Consider the following 19,716-nt stretch of genomic DNA (forward strand, 5'->3'; position numbering starts at 1 on the left):
AAGAGTCGTGGAAGTCAAAGGATTGCTATGTCTCATGGAGGGAGTGTCCTATAGCGTCCTACGTGGTAGAAAGGTGAAATGAGATACAGGACATTTCAGTCCTTATCTTTCTTGCCAGGTCCCTCGGGAGTGTTCTGTGTGCCGTGGACACTTAGTAAATGTTGACAGTATTACATTGAATCATATGAGAGCAGTGAAAGAAAAATTAATAGAATGATATGCCAGTGGCAGGTTTAATTAGGTTTGCTGTCACATTAACAAACACATCAGAAATTAGATAGTTAACATATTATGAGATTGTTTTATAAAGTCTCTTTTAAGTGGTGAATTGAATCAGTCTCCCAAAAAACTAGAGCCAGCTTTATATACAGATAAACAACCCCTTCCATGGAGTGGATGAAAAGATAGTGTCTCTGTGTACTTCATTGTCCCTCCTACTATATTACAGTGCCTGAAAAACCAATTATTCTAGAAGCATGTGAATCTGCTGTATTATGTTACCTTGGAGGTGAGCTAAAAACACTAGTTGGCTAAAATGTTTGCGCAAACACTACTAGCACACTACTATTGTGGATTGTTAGCTTGAGGTTAACATAATGACTTTTCATTTGCAACTGTTTTAAGTTTATGAAGATTTCATAAACACTGTATCATGTCATTTAATACTGAGTCTCCGCCCTAACAAATAGTTGTAGAAGCCTTTCTTCTAAGTTAAAGAAAAAAAAAGTCCCTATGTCTTTTAAGGATATAGTCTCATATAGTATAAAGATGGTTAAAAATAATAGACAAGTAGTTCAAATGATAGCAATGTTGATGCTAAACCCTTTTATCAATTATGATATAAGCCAAGGAGCTGAGAGAATGAGATCCCAAATACAATGGTTTATACAAGTTAGAAAGCTGTTTCTCAGAGGGTTTGAAGACTTGTGAGAGTAGTGTCGAAGCATATATTACCATATGTAAAATAGATAGCCAGTGGGAATTTGCTGTATGTGGCAGGAAAACCAAAGCCATCTATGACAACCTGGAGGGGTGGGATGGGATGGAAGGAGGGAAAGGGACATGTGTATGCCTATGGCTGAGTCATCTTGATATATGGCAGAAACTGTCACTGTATTGTAAAGTCATTATCCTCCAATTAAAAATAAAACTTTTTTGTAAAAGAAATATAATTTTCCACTTTCTCACACTTTAAGTATATACTCATCTGTAACCAAGTGAGTTAATAGTGCTGTAATATTTTAGATAAAAATACCAAGTGAATAAAGTTTAAAGTAGCATGTTAAAAAAAAAGAAGAAAGTTATTCCTCTCACGGGTAATATTCAGAAGCAAGTGGGTAATTCAGGGCACCTGCTGGGCAGTTCTACTCTATGAAGTCATTCTGGAACTCAGGTTGCTATTCTATCCCTGATAGGCATATCTATGGTAAAAGCTGGTTTAACAGCATCACATAAGCCTTCCAGCCCCCTGGAGGAGAAAGAGAGAGGAGGGCAAGCAGTTTCTTTCATAAAGGATGTGATCAGGAAGGTGAATTTACCACTTATGTTCACATCTCATTGAAAGGGAGTTATTCAGTTGGTCACACCAAGCTGCAAGGAAGGCTGAGATTTTTAGCCTCTAACTGAGCACCTGTGTGTCCAGCTTAAACTCAGGAGATTCTCTTACTGGACAGAAGAGAATATCAAATATTGGGAGACACTTGCCCATCTGTGCCAAACTCTTGCTTTGGTGTTCTTACAGTCATGATTATACTTATAGATGCCAAGAGAGTTTGTGGATTCCTAAAATGGGTTAACCCTGGAAAAATCCTGCTTTAGTTTTAATTTTGCTTATTGTATATAGTTTATCAAATCTTAAAATACTGTAAATAAATTATAGAATCTCCTTGGAGAAGTGTTAAAAAATATATTATTTTGACTGAGCCCTGGAGGAATTTTGCTTACAGAGGTAGCCCAGTTTATCTTTCAGTTTAGTTCAGTCGCTCAGTCGTGTCTGACTCTTTGCGACCCCATGGCACAACAGGCCTCCATGTCCATCCCCAACTTCTGGAGTTTATTCAAACTCATGTCTGTTGAGTCAGTGATGCCATCCAATCATCTCATCCTCTGTTGTCAACCTTCTCCTCCCGCCTTCAATCTTCCCCGGCATCAGGTTCTGTTCAAATGAGTCAGTTCTTCACATCAGATGACCAAAGTATTAGAGTTTCAGCTTCAACATCAGTCTTTCCAATGATTCAGGACTGGTCTCCTTTAGGATGGACTAGTTTGATCTCCCTGCAGTCCAAGGGACTCTCAAGAGTCTTCTCTAACACCACAGTTCAAAAGCATCAATTCTTCGGCACCCAGCTTTCTTTATAGTCCAACTCTCACATCCATACATGACTACTGGAAAAACCATAGCTTTGACTAGATAGACCTTTGTTGGCAAAGTAATGTCTCTGCTTTTTATTTTTATTTTTTAGTGGAGTGCAGTTTATTACACCAGCGGGCCCAAGGCAGAGTCTCCTCTTAGCCAAGGGCTCCAACCAGTATTTGTGAAAATCTTTTATACCCCATGTGTACGTGTTCAAACCCACCACCCCAAATCCCTTGAGGCTTACAAAGGAAGGGTAAATATAATCACAATAACCCCATCATTCACTTGTTATGTGTTCAAACAGTTAATAATCAATAAGCCCGCGGTTACATTCCAACCAGTTAATAACCGATAAGCCTGTGATTACATTTCGATAGATACTGTCCGGAGGCAGGGGTGATTAGTGTCTGTTTTTTCTTCTTCAGGATTCCCCTGCCCAGAGGGGGATCCTATCCTTTCATTGTCATTCCCACAGGCACTAAGCACAGAGATCAGAGTCCACTGGAGAGGTGGCCCCGCACGATCAGCACAGACAGGTCTGAGATGAAGTCCAGGCCCTATGAATTTCTTCTTCATTCCCCCCTCTTGATGCTCTTAGTTTCCATAACGAGCATCATTTATTGAGATATATTGTACCTTAGCCCTCCTGCCACCCACATGAGAGAATGCTATCAACCTCTGGGTTACAAAATTCACAAGGCATTGTAGGAAGCAGGGCCCACAAAGCAGTATGATCAAGATTACTATAACAACAGTTCATTAGGCATGGCTTTCACTTGATTTTGCATATCCTCCAAGGCAGTAGATACATTTTTAGACAGGTCAGGGATGTACACACAACATTCAACTTTAATTATGGTGCAAGTCCCTCCTTGGGCTGCTGTGAGTATGTCTAATGCCATCCTATTTTGAATTATTGTCTTCCTCATCTTAATCTGTTCTTTTTTTAAAGCTTGAATGGCTTTAGTACTGTCTAAGAGGGCCTGTTTAGTGAAATTAGTTAAGGCCTCTACCTTAACCATGATATCCGTTGTCCCTACAGAGGATACAAACAAGGCAACAAGATAGTCACACCACTGGAACACGGATCGTGTCCATCTTGCATGCAGATAAGGCAGGTTTACTGGAGGCTGGTGTAGGCTAGGCTTAATTCTGCCATGGGCGAAAGCAAATCCTAATGTGCAACGCCCACCCAGCCAAGTGGTAACCGTGGCCATAAGTTAAGCCCACAGAGCCCCTGGGTCCCACTGGGGGCTACCCAGCGGATTCCAGGCCAGTCAGAACCGGGCCACTGAGCAGACTGACTGGGGTGATAGGTAACTTCCAAGATTTGTTTATTTTGTTCAGGGGACAAAAAACAATTCTTTTGGGTCTAGGGGATGGCCTCCAAATCCAACTTTCTGTTCTCTTTGTTCCCAGCAAATAGTAGCAGGGGCAATCAACTGTCCTGTCTCAGGAGTCATCCAGAAATATTCATCCCAGACCTGGTCGTATTGCTCAAGGCCCTGGGAGGCCTGTCCCCCTTTTGTAAGGGAGCCCTTTTCCTCTTTAATTCTCATATATGAGGTATAAGCCTTTGTTATCTCCGTAAGGCTGGTGTTCATGTTAAATGTAACTCTATGTCCCTGGCCCATTGATGACTTTTTCCAACACCAGAGGGCAAAGAAGGTTATGGTTGGTGAGAGAGAGGAAAGTTCCTTTCTGTTGTTAAAGTCCCCATAACGGAGTGGCGATACCCACCAGGGGAGTCTGTCCATTACTGACAGGGGCACAGCCCCACATACCCAAGTTCAGAATCGCATTGGTGAGGCCGAGCAGCAGGAGTGTTTACCCAGCTCCGTCCTGTAGAGGGCTCGTCGGGGACCTCATTTTCTTCTTCCTCCTCAGAATGATCTTGGTTTCCCGTGGGCCAGTGGGGTCCTTCTGGGTGGTCCACTCGGCGTCTTCTGGGTCAGCGTGGTATGCCTTCTTCGCTCTGGTGTGATGGATCAAGGGACAATACCTGCAACTTTAACTGAGTGCCCAGTTCCCCTGCTGCCGTCCACTACCTGCTGACATGAAAGGTCCGGGCGTTGAGAAGCAGAATCCTTCCAGAGGGGCGAGGCGCCTTCCCCCCTCTAGGAGATTCAAGCTACAAAGCCTCGGGGTGGCCTCAAATGAGACCTGTCTCCTCAAAGTGAGGAGCTTCCCAGCCAACGCACCAAATGTTGTAGCCATGCTTTCGGGAAGGACATGCAGATAGTGGAGTGCAGTTTATTACAGCGGCGGGCCCAAGGCAGAGTCTCCTCTTAGCCAAGGGCCTGTCTCTGCTTTTTGATATGCTGTCTAGGTTGTTCATAACTTTTCTTCCAAGGAGCAAGCATCTTCCAAGGAGCAAGCAAGTTTATCTTTATGACTTTCCTTATCCTGTCTCATCTGCATAAGATGCATAGAGATGGTGTGTTACTGGAAATACTGCAAGGCAGCTTCCCTTGAGAGTACTTAAATCCCATGGTGAGAAGAGGAGCAGCTAATAAACAGTAAAAGCTATCATATCTTTAATTGCAGTTGCTCCTGGAATAAAAGAATAAAATAAAAGAATTAAATATGGTAGGATTAACATGAAAGCACTGGAGGGCTGTTATTTACTGCTTTACTTTTGGAGGGTGGGTCTGTTGGAAGTTGATTTTGAAAAAGTTGGTGGTTTGCAAAATTATTTACCTAATATTAGGTTTTGGTGAGAAAGCAGGGAAATTACGAGAGTAGTCACCCAAGGACATGTGAATGTATACCAGTCAATCAGAAGTGTTTTTTCCCAACACTTCCATTTCCCAACACTTGCATTTATGAAGTTCCTTTTTCTAGCTCCCAGAAATCTAACTGGTGATTTCATTAACAGCAAATTCTAGAACTGTGCTGTTCAACATGGTAGCCAGTAGCCACATGTGGCTGTTGAGCACTCAAAATGTGGTTAGTCCATAAATGTATACCCTGGATTTCAAAGACCTGTTATGAAAAAATAATGTAGACTATCTGATGGCTTTTTAATATTGATTCCATGTTTAAATGATGGTATTTTAAATATACTGGGTTAAATATAACAAACAAAATACAATATTACAAACACTGATTTGACCTTTTTTAATGTGACTAATAGAAAAATTTTAATTATATTATGATTCATATCATGTTTCTATTGAACAATAATTTAGAAGCTAAGGGAGAGGATAGATAATCTCTTTTTCCGGGCTTGAATTGACCTATTCTATGGCACATTGTCTTAATCCAAAGGTTATAGAGTTTTATACCAACAGCCTCTCCACCCTATAATCTCTCATACTCCAAATCACTGATACTCCAAGGACACTGATAATATATCCCAGGGTCATTGGCCATGGGTTGAAAATTTCTAACAGTGGCTGTGTTACTGCTCTGCGTGATGATCCTTTCTGGCTTATGGACAATTCTAACCATCAGAAACTCTTTCTTCACAGTGAGAAGAATGTTAGCTCTCTGTACTTTCAGCTTCTTCTAAGATTTTCTCTTTTAGAATAATTAAAATAAATCTAATCTTTCTTGCCATATGAGTCTTCCCATTTAATTAATTTAAATAGTATGAGGTACTGTATGCATGCATGCATGCTCAGTCACTAAGTCATGTCTGACTCTTTTGCGACCCTATAGACTGTAGCCCACCAGACTCCTCTGTCCATGGAATTTTCCAGGCAAGAATATTGGAGTGGGTTGCCATTTCCTCCTCCACCGGATCTTCCTGACCCAGGAATTGAACTCACAATTTTGGTGTCTCCTGCACTGGCAAGTAGATTCTTTACTGCTGAACCACCTTGGAAGCCCAGGGTGTTATGTAAGCAATGTACACAATATCATGTGCCCTTCATCTGCCTGCTCAAGTCGACTCCTCCCCAGGGCAAACAGAACAGTTCCTGTTTCCTGTACTTGTTTGACACATTCTCATTTGTTAATAGAAGTTTTTTTTTATCAGAGCAGGCAATCTCTACAGATACAAGTTTGTGCAGGAAAGCTAAGATAAAAATATGAACTGACCTCTAAAAAAGTTAGCCTACACCAACTTCATTTTCAATTTAACACTCTTGTCTCTAGAACACAATAGTTTCTTCCAAAACAAACAAGTGATTTAAATACCAAAGGGTTGTGAAGCACCAGGGGAAAATTGATGAAGCCTTCAAAGAATTTTTATGATGACGTAGCAAAATTCATATAATCTGAATTGTCTCTCATACTCTCAAACAATTTTTTTGGTCAGGAAAGTTTAAAAAAAAAACAAAACAAAAAACCGAGCTTGTGTGATAGGTTGAAAAACATGGCCCAAATGTTAGATTAATGAATGAATTAGGAAATACTAAGGAACATAAAATTTCATCCTGGAAAATATAATACTATATTTTCTTGAAATCCTGCATTTTTTTCTCAACTCTACATCCTTTATTTTTGAGAAGAAAAATCCCAAATTATTTCCCTTTTATCCCTTCCCTTTTGCAACCCTCTATGTTTTTAAGTACTGTATGATACCTTACAAGACCTTTGTAGTGGTTTGAATGGTGGCCCCCAAGAGATATCTGCAAAGACCTTTATCCAAATAAACTCACATTCATAGGTTACAGGGGTGAGGATTTGGATGTTTCTCTTGGGGTCCACCATTCAAGCAACTACAGAGGCCTTGTAAGATATCATACGATACTTAAAAACATAGAGGGTTGCAAAAGGGAAAGGATGAAAGGGTAATATTTTGGGATTTTTCTTCTCAAAGGATACAGAGTTGAGGGGAAAAAATGTAGGATTTCAAGAAAATACAGTGTTCGATTTTCCAGGATGAAAATTTCCATTCCTGGCTATCTTTGGTAGGTCGTAAAGCCAATGACAAGAGTTCATAGAAGAAACAGAAGAGAAGACACAGAGAAAGCCATGTGAAGACTGAAGTGGAGACTGGAGTTGTGCAGCCACAAGCCAAAGAACGCCTGGAGCCACCAGAAGCTGGAAGAAGCAGTGGAGGCTTTGCCCTTAGAAGCTTCAGAGGGGGCATCACCTGTGGACACCTTGGTTTTGCACTTCTGGCTTCCACAACCGAGAGAAAATACATTTCTGTCACTTTAAGCCACCAAGTTGCTGCTGCTGCTGCTGCTAAGTTGCTTCAGTCGTGTCTGACTCTGTGTGACCCCGTAGACGGCAGCCCCACAGGCTCCTGCGTCCCTGGGATTCTCCAGGCAAGAACACTGGAGTGGGTTGCCATTTCCTTCTCCAATGCATGAAAGTGAAAAGTGAAAGTGAAGTTGCTCAGTCGTGACCGACTCCTAGCAACCCCATGGACCACAGCCTACCAGGCTCCTCCGTCCATGGGATTTTCCAGGCAAGAGTGCTGGAGTGAGCCACCAGTGCCTTCTCCAAGCCACCAAGTTAGTGGTAACTAATTACATCAGCCTTAGGACCCTATTTACAGGTGGCGCAGTGGTAAAGAATCCACCTGCCAGTGCAGGAGATGCAGAGATGTGGATTCGATCCCTGGGTTGAGAAGATCCCCCGGAGGAGGGCATGGCAATCCACTCCAGTATTGTTGCCTGGAGAATCCCACGGACAGAGGAGTCTGGTGGGCTACAGTCCATGGGGGCACATAGAGTCGTACGTGACTGAGAGCCTATACACACTACTCCACATGGCCTTGCCTGTGATTGCTGTTCAGTCGCTCAGTCATATCCGACTCTTTCCGACCCCATGGACTGCAGCACACCAGGCTTCCCTGTCCTCCATCTCATGGAGCTTACTCAGACTCATGTCCATCAAGTCAGACATGCCATCCAACCACTCATTCTCTGTCGACCCCTTCTCCTCCTGCCTTCAGTCTTTCCCAGCATCAGGGTCTTTTCTAATGAGTCAGCTCTTTGCATCAGGTGACCAAAATATTGGGGCTTCAAAATCAGTCCTTCCAATGAATATTCAGTATTGATTTCCTTTAGGATTGACTGGTTTGATCTCCTTGCATTCCAAGGGACTCTCAAGGGTCTTCTTCAATACCATGGTTCAAAAGCATCAACCTTCTTTATAAGGTCCAACTCTCACATCCAGTTCTGGAGAAGGGAATGGCAAGCCACTCCAGAATTCCTGCCTGGAAAATCCCATGGACAGAGGAGCCTGGTGGGACAGAGGAGTCCAGGGATCGCAAAGAGTCGGACATGACTAAGCAGCTAACACTTTCACTTTCATATCGATACATGACTTCTGGAAAAACCATAGCCTTGACTATACAGACCTTTGTTGGCAAAGTAATGTCTCTGCTTTTTAATACTATGTCTAGATTTGTTATAGCTTTTCTTCCAAGGAGCAAGCATCTTTTAATTCCGTGGCTGCAGTCACTGTCTGCAGTGATTTTGGAGCCCAACAAAATCAAGTCTGTCACTGTTTCCATTGTTTTCCCATCTATTTGCCATGAAGTGCTGGGACCAGATGCCATGATCTTAGTTTTTTGAATGTTGAGCTTTAAGTCAGCTTTTTTACTCTCCTCTCTCACCTTCATCAAGAGGCTCTATAGTTCCTCTTTGCTTTCTGCCATAAGGGTTGTGTCATCTGCATATCTGAGGTTATCAATATTTCTCCCTGCAATCTTGATTCCAGTTTTGCTTCATCCAGCCTGGCACTTCTCAGGATGTACTCTGCATGTAAGTTAAATAATCAAGGTGACAATATACAGCCTTGACGTACCCCTTTCCCAATTTGGAACCAGTCCATTGTTCCATGTCCAGTTCTAACTGTTGCTTCTTGATCTGCATACAGATTTCTCAGGAGGCAGGTAAGGTGATCTGGTATTCCCACCTCTTCAAGAATTTTTCACAGTTTGTTGTGATCCACACAGTCAAAGGCTTCAGCATAGTCAATGAGGCAGAAGTAGATGTTTTTCTGGAATTCTCTTGCTTTTTCTACGATCCAATGGATGTTGGCAATTCTGATCTCTGGTTCTTCTGCCTTTTCTAAATCCAGCTTGAACATCTGGAAGTTCTCAGTTCAGGTACTGTTGAAGCCTGACTTGGAGAATTTTGAGCATTACTTTGCTAGCGTGTGAGATGAGTGCAGTTGTGCGGTAGTTTGAACATTCTTTGCCATTGCTTGTGATTAAAAAAGCCTTAATTTATAAACTAGCTGAGGAGAGGGGCGGAAATAGTCAAATTTCAATCTTCATTTTTGGCCCAGGGAGCCAATGTACTTTTTCTTGGTATCAAAGTTGGACAGAAGTAATATGTCAAATTATTCAGACCTAAACCATAATCCGTACTCTGACATTATCTTGATAATTTAAGCAAGTTATTTTCTTTCTTTGGCTCTAAGTTTGCCTCTCCCTACAATTAAAATAGTAAATTAGATCAGGACATCCCAAACGGGTATCTTGAGGAATTCTGTTTTGAAGGCTATAAATGAGTATACCGCCTCTCCCCAACAATACCCTTACCCAGAGCCAGGGAATGGGGGTGGACTGTGTTCAAATAAATTTAGGAAGCTCTGGGCCAGATATGTGCTATGTCACGTTATCCCCTGGTGATAGCTGGGTTTTTTTTTTTTAATTTTTAATGTTGCTTTACAATGCTGTGTTAGTTTCCACCAAACAGCAGTGTGAATCAACTATACGTATACATTTATCCTGTCCTTTTTGTATTTCCTTCTGATTCAAGTCACCACAGAACACTGAATGGAGCTCCTTGTGCAGTAGAGTATGTTCTCATTATTACAGTGAGCTTCCCACATGGCGCAGGGGTGAAGATTCTGCCTGCCACTACAGGAGACACAAGAGACGTAGGTTCGATCCCTGCACTGGGAATATCCAGGGACTACTGGACTAATGTTCTCATTATTTATCCATTTTATGAAAGTGAAAGTGCAAGTTGCTCAGTCATGTCCGACTCTTTGCAACCCCATGGACTGTACAGTCCATGGAATTCTCCAGGCCAAAATACTGGAGTGGGTAACCTTTCCCTTCTTCAGGGGATCTTCCCAACCCAGGGATTGAACCCAGGTCTCCCGCATTGCAGGTGGATTCTTTGCCAGCTGAGCCACAAGAGAAGCCCAGGAATCCTGGAGTGGCAGCCTATCCCTTCTCCAGCGGATCTTCCCGTCCCAGGAATCCAACCAGAGTCTCCTGCATTGCAGGCAGATTCTTTATGAACTGAGCTCTCAGGGAAGCCTGATATCCATTTTATACATAGAGTCAATAGTATACATGTCAATCACAATCTCCCAATTCATCCCAACCCCCTAGTGTCCCCCTTGGTATACATAGCGTTCTGCATATTAACACATGTATGTGGAATCTGAAAAATTTGGTGTAGACAAACTTATTTACAAAGCAGAAATAGAGATGCAGATGTCGTGATAGGCATTTATGCAAACTGGGCCTCAAGTGTCTCTCTCCCGGGAATTTGGAATTGAGATTCAGAATTATAGTCTTTGCTAGTTCCTAGAAATGAGGATAAGTAAACTTGGGGCAGTTAGTTAGCTACAGTACTGCCTATGTAAGAAAAGTGGAGAAAGCTACTCTGTAGAGAGATGATAATAGAGCAGATGAGCAAAGAAGCAAAATGGGAGACCGGGTAACCTCAGAGATGGAGCAGTTGTCTCCTGATAGATTTGGGGTTCTTCATTTCCAGTGAGATACTTCTGTAACCATAAAATCAACTCTCTTCTTTTTGCCTAGGCTAGTTTGAGTAGGTTTGAATTTTGTTACTTGTATCTAAATTAGCCTTTACTAAAACAGGAAGGCTAGCACTTGGTAACTGTTGCCCAGTCCTGTCCAACTCTTTGTGACCCCATGGGCTCTAGCCCACCAGTCTCCTCTGTCCATGGAATTCTCCAAGCAAGAATACTGGAGTGGTTGCCATTCCCTTTCCAGGAGATCTTCCCGACCCAGGAATTGAACCTAGGTCTCCCACATTGCAGGCAGATTCTTTACCTTCTGAGCCACCAGTCAAGACCTTAACTAACATCTTATTGGTGCATCTAAAATACTACAGAGAGAAAAAAAAAAAAAAAAACTACAGAGAGGAAAAAGTACTGCAAACAAATCTTGACTAAAGGCCAAGGGATAGCAGTTAAAATTCCAAATAAATAAAGAGGAAAAGAAAGCAAACTTTACATACATCTCCATTAGCTTCATCACTTACATCTTAGCACTAATTTAGTTGGCAAACGGTAAGCATAAAATTTAATGCATAATCCCTTTTCCCAAGGATTTTACTAAAATACTGCTGATTCCAAATTAATGTTAATCAATAGATTCTCAATCACTTAAGTCTTGCTCAATTGATAAAGGGTCGCCAGTTTTTATTAAGTGGAAGAAGGTTACTGCTTCCATGATAACCATTATATAATTAGAAGTGAAAAAATATTTCATTTAAAGGAGTGTCTCTCCAAATTTTATGGGTTTACTAAATTTTAAAGAATGATCATTAGATTATCTTTTTCATGGAGATGTATTTAAAATGCTTTGTGTCCATGTGTTTAATCTCATCCCTTTAATGGAGTCTAGCAACTTTATCTTCAGGTGATTTTTACCCACTGAGAGAAAGTTTCCATCTGTGGTCTTGATCTCAAAACTCTTATTTTTCAAAGAATCAGAAAGGACACGGTTATACATCAAAAGATAGTCAGATGAAAAATTTAAAACTCAGCAGGATTTTCAGACTTCAAATGACCATATGTTGTGTTTTTCAAAACACGTCATGTTGCGCTTTAATGAGTGTGACCTCTTTCGTATTTGTCATTTCTTTCGTATTTGTCATACCAAGCAAGCAGTAGTGGGCTTAAATACACTGTCTTTCATGTAAGACCTCTTGGGGGATTCCTCAGTAATCCATGAGCAAAAATGAAGCTAGGAGTTCCTAACTTCCCACTGGGCAGTCTGTTGGATCTTGCCATGCCCAGGTGCCTGACTTTTCGTGTTGGGAAGAAAGTGCTGGCAAGGTGGTCTGACAGAAGCCACGGCGTCACCTTAGGAATTCTGATGAAGAAGTTTTGAGTCAAGATCAGAACTTCAAAAGAAGCAACAGAGCCCTTCAGAACAGTACTCACCAAGTGGTTCTCCTAAGAGCTAATTTTAACTTGACAAGGTTTCTAGTGACCTTTTCCCTTTTGCTTGTATATCATTCCCGGTTATGGGGGTCAATGGGCTTAAGACTAGGAGTAAATGCACCCGAAGAGTCCTTTATCGTATGGGATTCTAGGAAAAAAGAAGGCATTTTTTGCTGAATTTAAGTGCAAACTTGAGGTATCTCAAAACACGTTTTTCTGATTTTGACAGTCAGATTATCTTCATTTTGGAATATGAAAGGAGAGAGGGAAGTGGATACAAAGGACAATAATAACCATTTAAAAACTCACCTGCCCAATCCCCTGTATCCATCTGAGCAAATTTTCTTCCAGGCATGTTTTGCCAGTACATATATATTTAATTATTTAATCTGTGTGTGTGTGTGTTGTAAACTCAAAGCTGTAGTTAAGCCTTTCCTACATTGCTGCAAGCGCCACATTAACAGTTCTTTTCAGGATGGTACACCTAGATATATTGAAAATCAAATAGGTCAGCAGAAACATTTAAATGGCTCTTAATGTTCTGAAGTTCAGTGCAGCTATGAGTTTGGAAACCTGCAGGTGAAGACTGTTTTTTCTCGTCTGTCTTCTTTCTGCTGTTTAAACGGAGACTTGGAATCCACTTTTAGATGAGTGATGTAGGCTGTACCTTGTAGAGCTTCTTGCCAGGAATGACGGCACTCACCTCCTACATGGGCTCCTGGTATGGAAGTCATTGCCGGGCACGAGTCCCATTTTTCCATGATGATATAAGCCACCATATCCATGATGTAGTCTTAGCTCATGTTGGTAGACTCTGGTTATAAACATAATTTTTAATGACTGTTCTATCCACTCTAGGTTCCTGGTTGCAAACAACAACACGAATGGCTAATTAAATTAATTAACTTAAAATTTAAATTAATGTAAAGGTGTTAATCTCTTGGAGGGCCCAAGAGCCAGGCCTGAGGAATATACGGCTCAAATTAAAGCCCCAGGATGCTTCAGGAACTTAACCGCACCTCTGATTTTGGGGGTGGAACGCTTCTGCTCAACCCTCTGTCACTGCCCTTCTGGACATCTCTCTCTGCCACAACCCACCACCCTCAGCAGAATGGATTACTTTGTAGGCACCTCTTTCTTCTTACCACGATTTTGAATTGGAATTTTGTTAAGAGTGAATCTGACACACAAGAGGAACATACGACACACACCCATGCCCTAGCTGCAAGGGAATGTGGAAAAACAAGTCGGTGACTTCTAACTTAGAAACAGAAAGTTCGCCCCTATGTAAAGGCTCTTATCTAAGCAATTTATTATTACTTATTTTCGGCTGTGCTGTGTCTTTCTCGCTACATGTGGGCTTTCTCTAGTTGTGGCGGGCAGGGGATACTCTTCACTGTGGTGCACGGCTTCTCACCGCTCTAACTTCTCTGGTTGTGGAGCCCACGCTCTGGAGTCTTCGGGTTTCCGTAGCTGTGGCGCATGGGCTTAGTTGCCCCGCGGCGCCTGAGTCTCCCCAGACCACGAGTGGAACCCGTGTTACCCGCATTGACAGGCAGATTCTTATCCACTTCAACAGGGAAGTCCCTGTAAAGATTCTTCATAAGCTACTGGGCCGAGAATAAGTCTGACAAAGTCCAAAACAACTGTGTAATACTTTATTGTATAAACAGTTCATGATATAATTAATCATTACTGTTGAAAATTTGGGCTACTTAAGGGAATATATTCTTTTAGTCATGTTTATTGAGGTATAATTTACATATGGAGCTTCTCAGCTGGCTCTGTGGTAAAGAATCTGCCTGCAGCACAGGAGATGCGGGTTCGATCCCTGGGTCAGGAAGATCCCCTGGAGAAGGAAATGGCTACCCACTCTAGTATTCTTGCCTTGGAAATCCCATGGACAGAGGAACTTGGCAGGCTATATATATAGTCCATGGGGTTGAAAAGAGTCAGACGCGACTTAGAAACTAAATAACAACAATTTACATATGACTAAAATCTTCCCTTTTCTGTGTATAGTTTTACGATTGTTGATAAATGCATAAAGTCATCACCATATATGGAGCAAGCACCATAATCAAGGTGCAGAATGGTTTCATCACCCTCCACAATCCCCTACGTGCCTCTTCATAGTCAGTTTATCCTACTGCCCCTGCCTGTAGGTAACCAATGATTTATTTTTATCCCTATAGTTTTTCTTTTCCTAGATTGTAATATAAAAGGAATCATACAGTATATCCTTTTTTGCCCTGCCTAATCATTTTGAGATTCATCCATGTTATTGTATATGTCAGTAGAGCATATGCCTTTTAATTGTTAAGTAGTAGTTTATCATATGGATGTACCACTTTGTTTATCTATTCACCACCTGAAGAAATTTGGGTTGTTTGGCAGTTTTTGACAATTGTTAATACAGCAACTATAGACATTGGCATAAAGGTTTTTGTGGGAACAAAATTTTAACTTTGTTTCAGTAAATACCTAGGAATAGAACTACTGGGTCACGTGGTAAGGATGGGCTTCCTAGCTGGTGCTAGTGGTAAAGAACTCACCTGTCACTGCAGGAGACGTAAGAGACATGGCTTTCACCCCTGGGTCAGAAAGATCCCCTGGAGAAGGGCATGGCAACCCACTCCAGTTTTCTTGCCTGGAGAATCCCATGAACAGAAGAGCCTGGCCAACTACAGTCCATAGGGTTGCACAGAGTCAGACACAACTGAAGCCACTTAGCATGCATGCATAGTAAGGATATGTTTAACTATATAAGAAACTGCCCATCTGTTTTCTAAAATGAACATCCTGTTTTGCATTCCCACCAGCAGTGTATGAGAGTTCTAGCCTCATCCTCCCCAGCATTCAGTCTTGTTTTCATTTTAGCTATGCTAATATATGTTAAAAATAATATTGATGCTAATCTTTAATAAAATTCCAGGACAGAAAATAAATACAACATAGGAACCCCAGTGAAAAGTCATTTTCTATGTTCCCCCTTCTTCCCCTTTGCTTAACTATTCTTGCTCCCTATTAACTTTCCTTATAAAATCTCACCTCCTTGGGAACAGGAAGAGAAATATGGAGTAGATGCAGTAGAGTTAGGAGAATTCGTCATAGCTGGTTACTTGGCCAGTACAAAAAAAAATGGCTTTTAAGAAAAACTACTTAGGAAAGATCCAGAAGACTTGTCTTGTACCAGATTTTTATTTATCAAAAGCCCTTAATTTTAAAGGACACACACCCTTGCATGTGGAAAAGAAGAAATAAAACCCACCTGGAAGTCCAAAAATTAGTCACTCTCCCTCTTGAGCCTGTTGTTAACTTTGGATATTCTTTTAATTTCTCTAGCTTCTTGATCTGTCCTTTATACTGAATCTGCTCATCTAGGTTGTGGTTTGGCTAAGTTCCTGGTTTTTGCTCCATTACTTATCCATTGTCTTTCCTGCCTTGAACAACCCTTAATACCATACTCACTGACTCTGCTGGCTTCAGACCTGCTAGTGTCAGCATTAAACACTTGTTATTGGCTTCAGACCCAGCCATATCTTCAAGTTTCCACCCAACCCTTGCCTGAATGCTTGGGACTTGACATTATTGATGACTTGGTTGGAAACACCAGTGTAAATCAAATTTATGGATGCCGTAAAGCCAGGAGTATAGCTAATAGGTAGGATGACAGAATTAGGACAAAGAATATTCCTATAGGTTGGAACAAAGAACTGAAACTAATAAGGTAAATTGTAGCTGAATGAGGTTCTGAACTTGGTTTTAAAAATCAGCTGCACAAGCGCGAGATGGGAAGTCATGTCTTAGTTCTGCCATGTATGGAATGACACAAGGTTTGAACAGTCTACTTTCCTGTGAGTCATTGGAGTGCTGCAGTAAGTGGGACTGCCAAAAATAACTGAATGTGGGCTGACGCTTCATTGCCAAAGAGAGTGAATTGGTCAAAGTGGACATGATCTCACTTTCCACCACCTGTCAGACCACACTTGGAATATATAGGTTCAGTTTTGGGTCACACATGCTAAGGCAAATAAAGACAAACTGGAGTGTATCCACTTTTTTTTTCATTTATTTTTATTTGTTGGAGGCTAATTAATTTACAATATTGTAGTGGTTTTTGCCATTCATTGACATGAATCAGCCATGGATGTGTATCCACTTTCATCTCCCATCACGGTCTGGTTTCTGTCTCACCAAGGTACTAGTGGCATTTTTTGTGAGCTAATGGGCACACTCCATGCCTTCTCCTGTTTGACCTCGCTGCAGCATTTGACTCATGGACCACTCCTGCCTTCCTCAAGTTGTCTTCTCTTTGGTTTCTTGTCATTTATAGCCTTTCCCTTTTTTCCCCTACTTATCTCACTGTGACTTTTTCTCCTCCTTTGATACAAACATGGGTGTTCCTTAAGTTTCCCAGCCCACTTTCCTTCTTTAGATTTCCCAAAGGAGATCCTATCCATTGCTGGAGCTTCAATTACCAAATGGATGCCATTGACTGACTCCCAGATCCCTATTTCTAGCCTTGATAGTTTTTGCACTCTTGTTCTATGTATCTTTTTTTTTTTTTTTTTGGTGAGAATATTTGATCAATAAATGCCCAGAAGTCAACAAAATATCTCTAAGGAGAATGATAAAATGCCAAAAGGAGATAGATCTCCAAAAGTAGGACAAATCTAGTGGAGATTATTTGCAATCTGGGAGCCTTTCTAGATGTTTAACCATTGAAGCATTTGCTTTGCCTGAATCACATTCTGGAAAGAGGTGCTTTCTTGCAGAAATCAGGGAAGGGTCAGTAAGTGGAGAGGGAATGTTGGTGAGTCCCACTTCTAGAAATAAGGCAGTGAGCTGACAATGAACCAGTCTTCCTTTTACTTTCTCAAAAGGAGCAAAAAATGGTAGACCTGGAAACTTACATCTAAGGACTTAACTTTTATGTAACTTTTAGAGTTTTTACTTTTTTATTTCATGTATCTTCCCCACAGTGCTTGAAAGCAAAAACTTTACTATAAAAAATGCTCTTTGTTTCCCTTTGAAGATAACAAGAAAAGGGGAAAGGGACAAAAATGTGCCTTCTGAGTTGGGGAGAGAAGATTTTCGAGAGAAAGGGTGCTAGGCTAAGTGCCTGTGTGTGTGCTAAGTCATTACAGTTGTGTTCAGTTCTTTGCAACCCCATAACTGAAGCCCACCAGGCTCCTCTGTCCATGGGATTCTCCAGGCAAGAATACTGGAGTAGGTTACTATTTCTTCCTTCAGGGGATCTTCCCCACCAGGGATCCAACAACCTGTGTATCTTACTTTTCCTGCATCGGCAGGAGGATTCTTTACCACTAGCGCCACCTGGGAAGCTCGCTAGGCTATGAGGTGGAGACTATTGAGGGAGAAGGGGGAGTTTTGAGGAGCCTGTTTCAAGGAAAACACAAGAAACTAGCTTGTAATTGAGCTGTGAAAAGACTCAACAGAGGAGCTCAAAGCTGTGTTATATAAAAAGAGGTGAATTGGGGGATATTTAGTCTGGAAAAGACATCTCGGTTGTTTGGAGATGTTTGAAATCTGTCAGGAGGGAAAGTGGTTAGAATGTTGTATATTTCCCTGACAGAAAAAACTGGACCCAGGGGATGGAAATTATACTTGAGGATGGTGGCAGAGGAGGAGTGGAACATGAGAGTAATATTTTTGCTCTCCAGCCATCAGAGTCATCTGAAAACAAAATAATTTCCTTTGGGAGATAGTGAGTTCCCCATCCCTGGAGGATGACCAAAAGCAGGAGGTTCTAAAAGGGAAATGCAAGCACTGTGGGTGCATTTGCACTCTGTGAACATTTAGGGTATCTTCCAGCCCTAAAAGTCTATGCTTCTATGAACATATTGAGTCTCTAGGCATACAGGGAAAACTCCCTCTCTTTTAAAAGTCATGAGTCAAAACATATGAGAAATCACTAAAAATTTCTTTATGATGCATGTTTAAAGTGCCAAAATCAATGTTGTCAGCATAAAAGCCAAAGGAATTCAGAGGAAGAAGTCTTGAAATGATGGGAGGGAGCACATGTGAGTCTTGATGTGGTCCTTTGTGTTGGACAGACAAGGAAAAAAAGGACATTCTTAATGAGGTGGCATACCACCAGATGTAAGCCCCCAAATCTTTTATTCAACCTTCATTAAAATTTTCAAAGGAACCCATGGGTCACTAGGTACAACAATATTCTAGCAAGAAAGCTAGAAGGGCAAAATCTGATACAAGTGCTCTTAAAATGTTATATCCTGAGGATCATTCTTTTCCAGGGAAAAGGAGAGGGATTAGGAATATGTACAAATCAGCTATCATAGAGTTATGAAGAATACAGAATATTAACCAGGTGGGATAAATTTTCAAGTAAAATTTATCTTTACTTGTTTTGTGGTTGGTTTTTAAATGTGCTTATTTTCCTTTTGAGGAGGACTGTAACATTTTCTGAAGACTAACATTATTTTCTATAGAAAATAATATTATTGATGTTTGTTGGAGAGAATGGTGTTTGTTTCTATGAAGCTAAATACTGCTTGTCACGGGTTAAATTTTCTCACTCTCCTGGCATAATTAACATGTTTATCATGACCAATGACCTTGTTATAATTAAGCAGTATATGACGTATATATTGCTAAGATGGGAAGGAATCTCTTTTAGACATTTCTTCTTACAAGGCTTATAAATTTAAAAAGAAAAACTTCTAGGGCCTTACCTGGTGGTCAAGTTGTTAAGACTCCGCCTGCCAATGCAGGGGACACGGGTTTGATCCCTGCTCTGGGAAGATCCCACATGCCATGGGGCAACTCAGCCCAGAAGCCGTAACTGCTGAGCCCACAAGCCAAAATTACTGAAGCCCAGGTGCCTAGAGCCCATGTTCCACAACAAGAGAAGCCCTCACAATGAGAAGCCTGTGCACTGCAGTGAAGAGTAGCCCCCACTCCCTGCAACCAGAGAAAGCCTGCATGCAGCCACGAAGACCCAGTGCAGCCAAAAATAAATTAATAAGTAAATCTTTAAAAAAAATACTTTTAAATAAGAGACTCATTTTCCAAACAAATGCAAAAGCCAAAATTCTTTGATAGGTCAAAGTTAGAGTTGGGAATGATGGTGTTTTGTTCATCCAGTAGAGAATGGGGCTAAAGCAGGGCACAGATATTGGGGAAGAATGTGAGAGGGGCCAGCGCTGGGTGTGTAAGTGTTTATAGACAGTGTCCTACGGAGACAAGAGCATGAATCAAACAGGAGCCATGTGAATGCTGCTGAGGCAGGTTGATTGCACCGATGCCCC

The 19,716-nt window shown here is 41.3% G+C and overlaps 2 long non-coding RNA genes across 2 annotated transcripts in view; one reads left to right on the plus strand and one right to left on the minus strand.

Annotated features, from left to right (window-relative positions):
- Positions 1 to 19,716, minus strand: part of LOC136168571 (uncharacterized) — a 332,652-nt gene that overhangs the window by 84,843 nt on the left and 228,093 nt on the right. The gene's annotated exons all lie outside the window — the stretch shown is intronic.
- LOC136169196 (uncharacterized) overlaps positions 1 to 19,716 on the plus strand; it is a 31,735-nt gene that overhangs the window by 11,650 nt on the left and 369 nt on the right. The window lies entirely within an intron of this gene.

This window comes from Muntiacus reevesi, chromosome 5 (genome assembly GCF_963930625.1).
Source record: "Muntiacus reevesi chromosome 5, mMunRee1.1, whole genome shotgun sequence".
In the NCBI taxonomy this organism is placed as follows: Eukaryota; Metazoa; Chordata; class Mammalia; order Artiodactyla; family Cervidae; genus Muntiacus; species Muntiacus reevesi.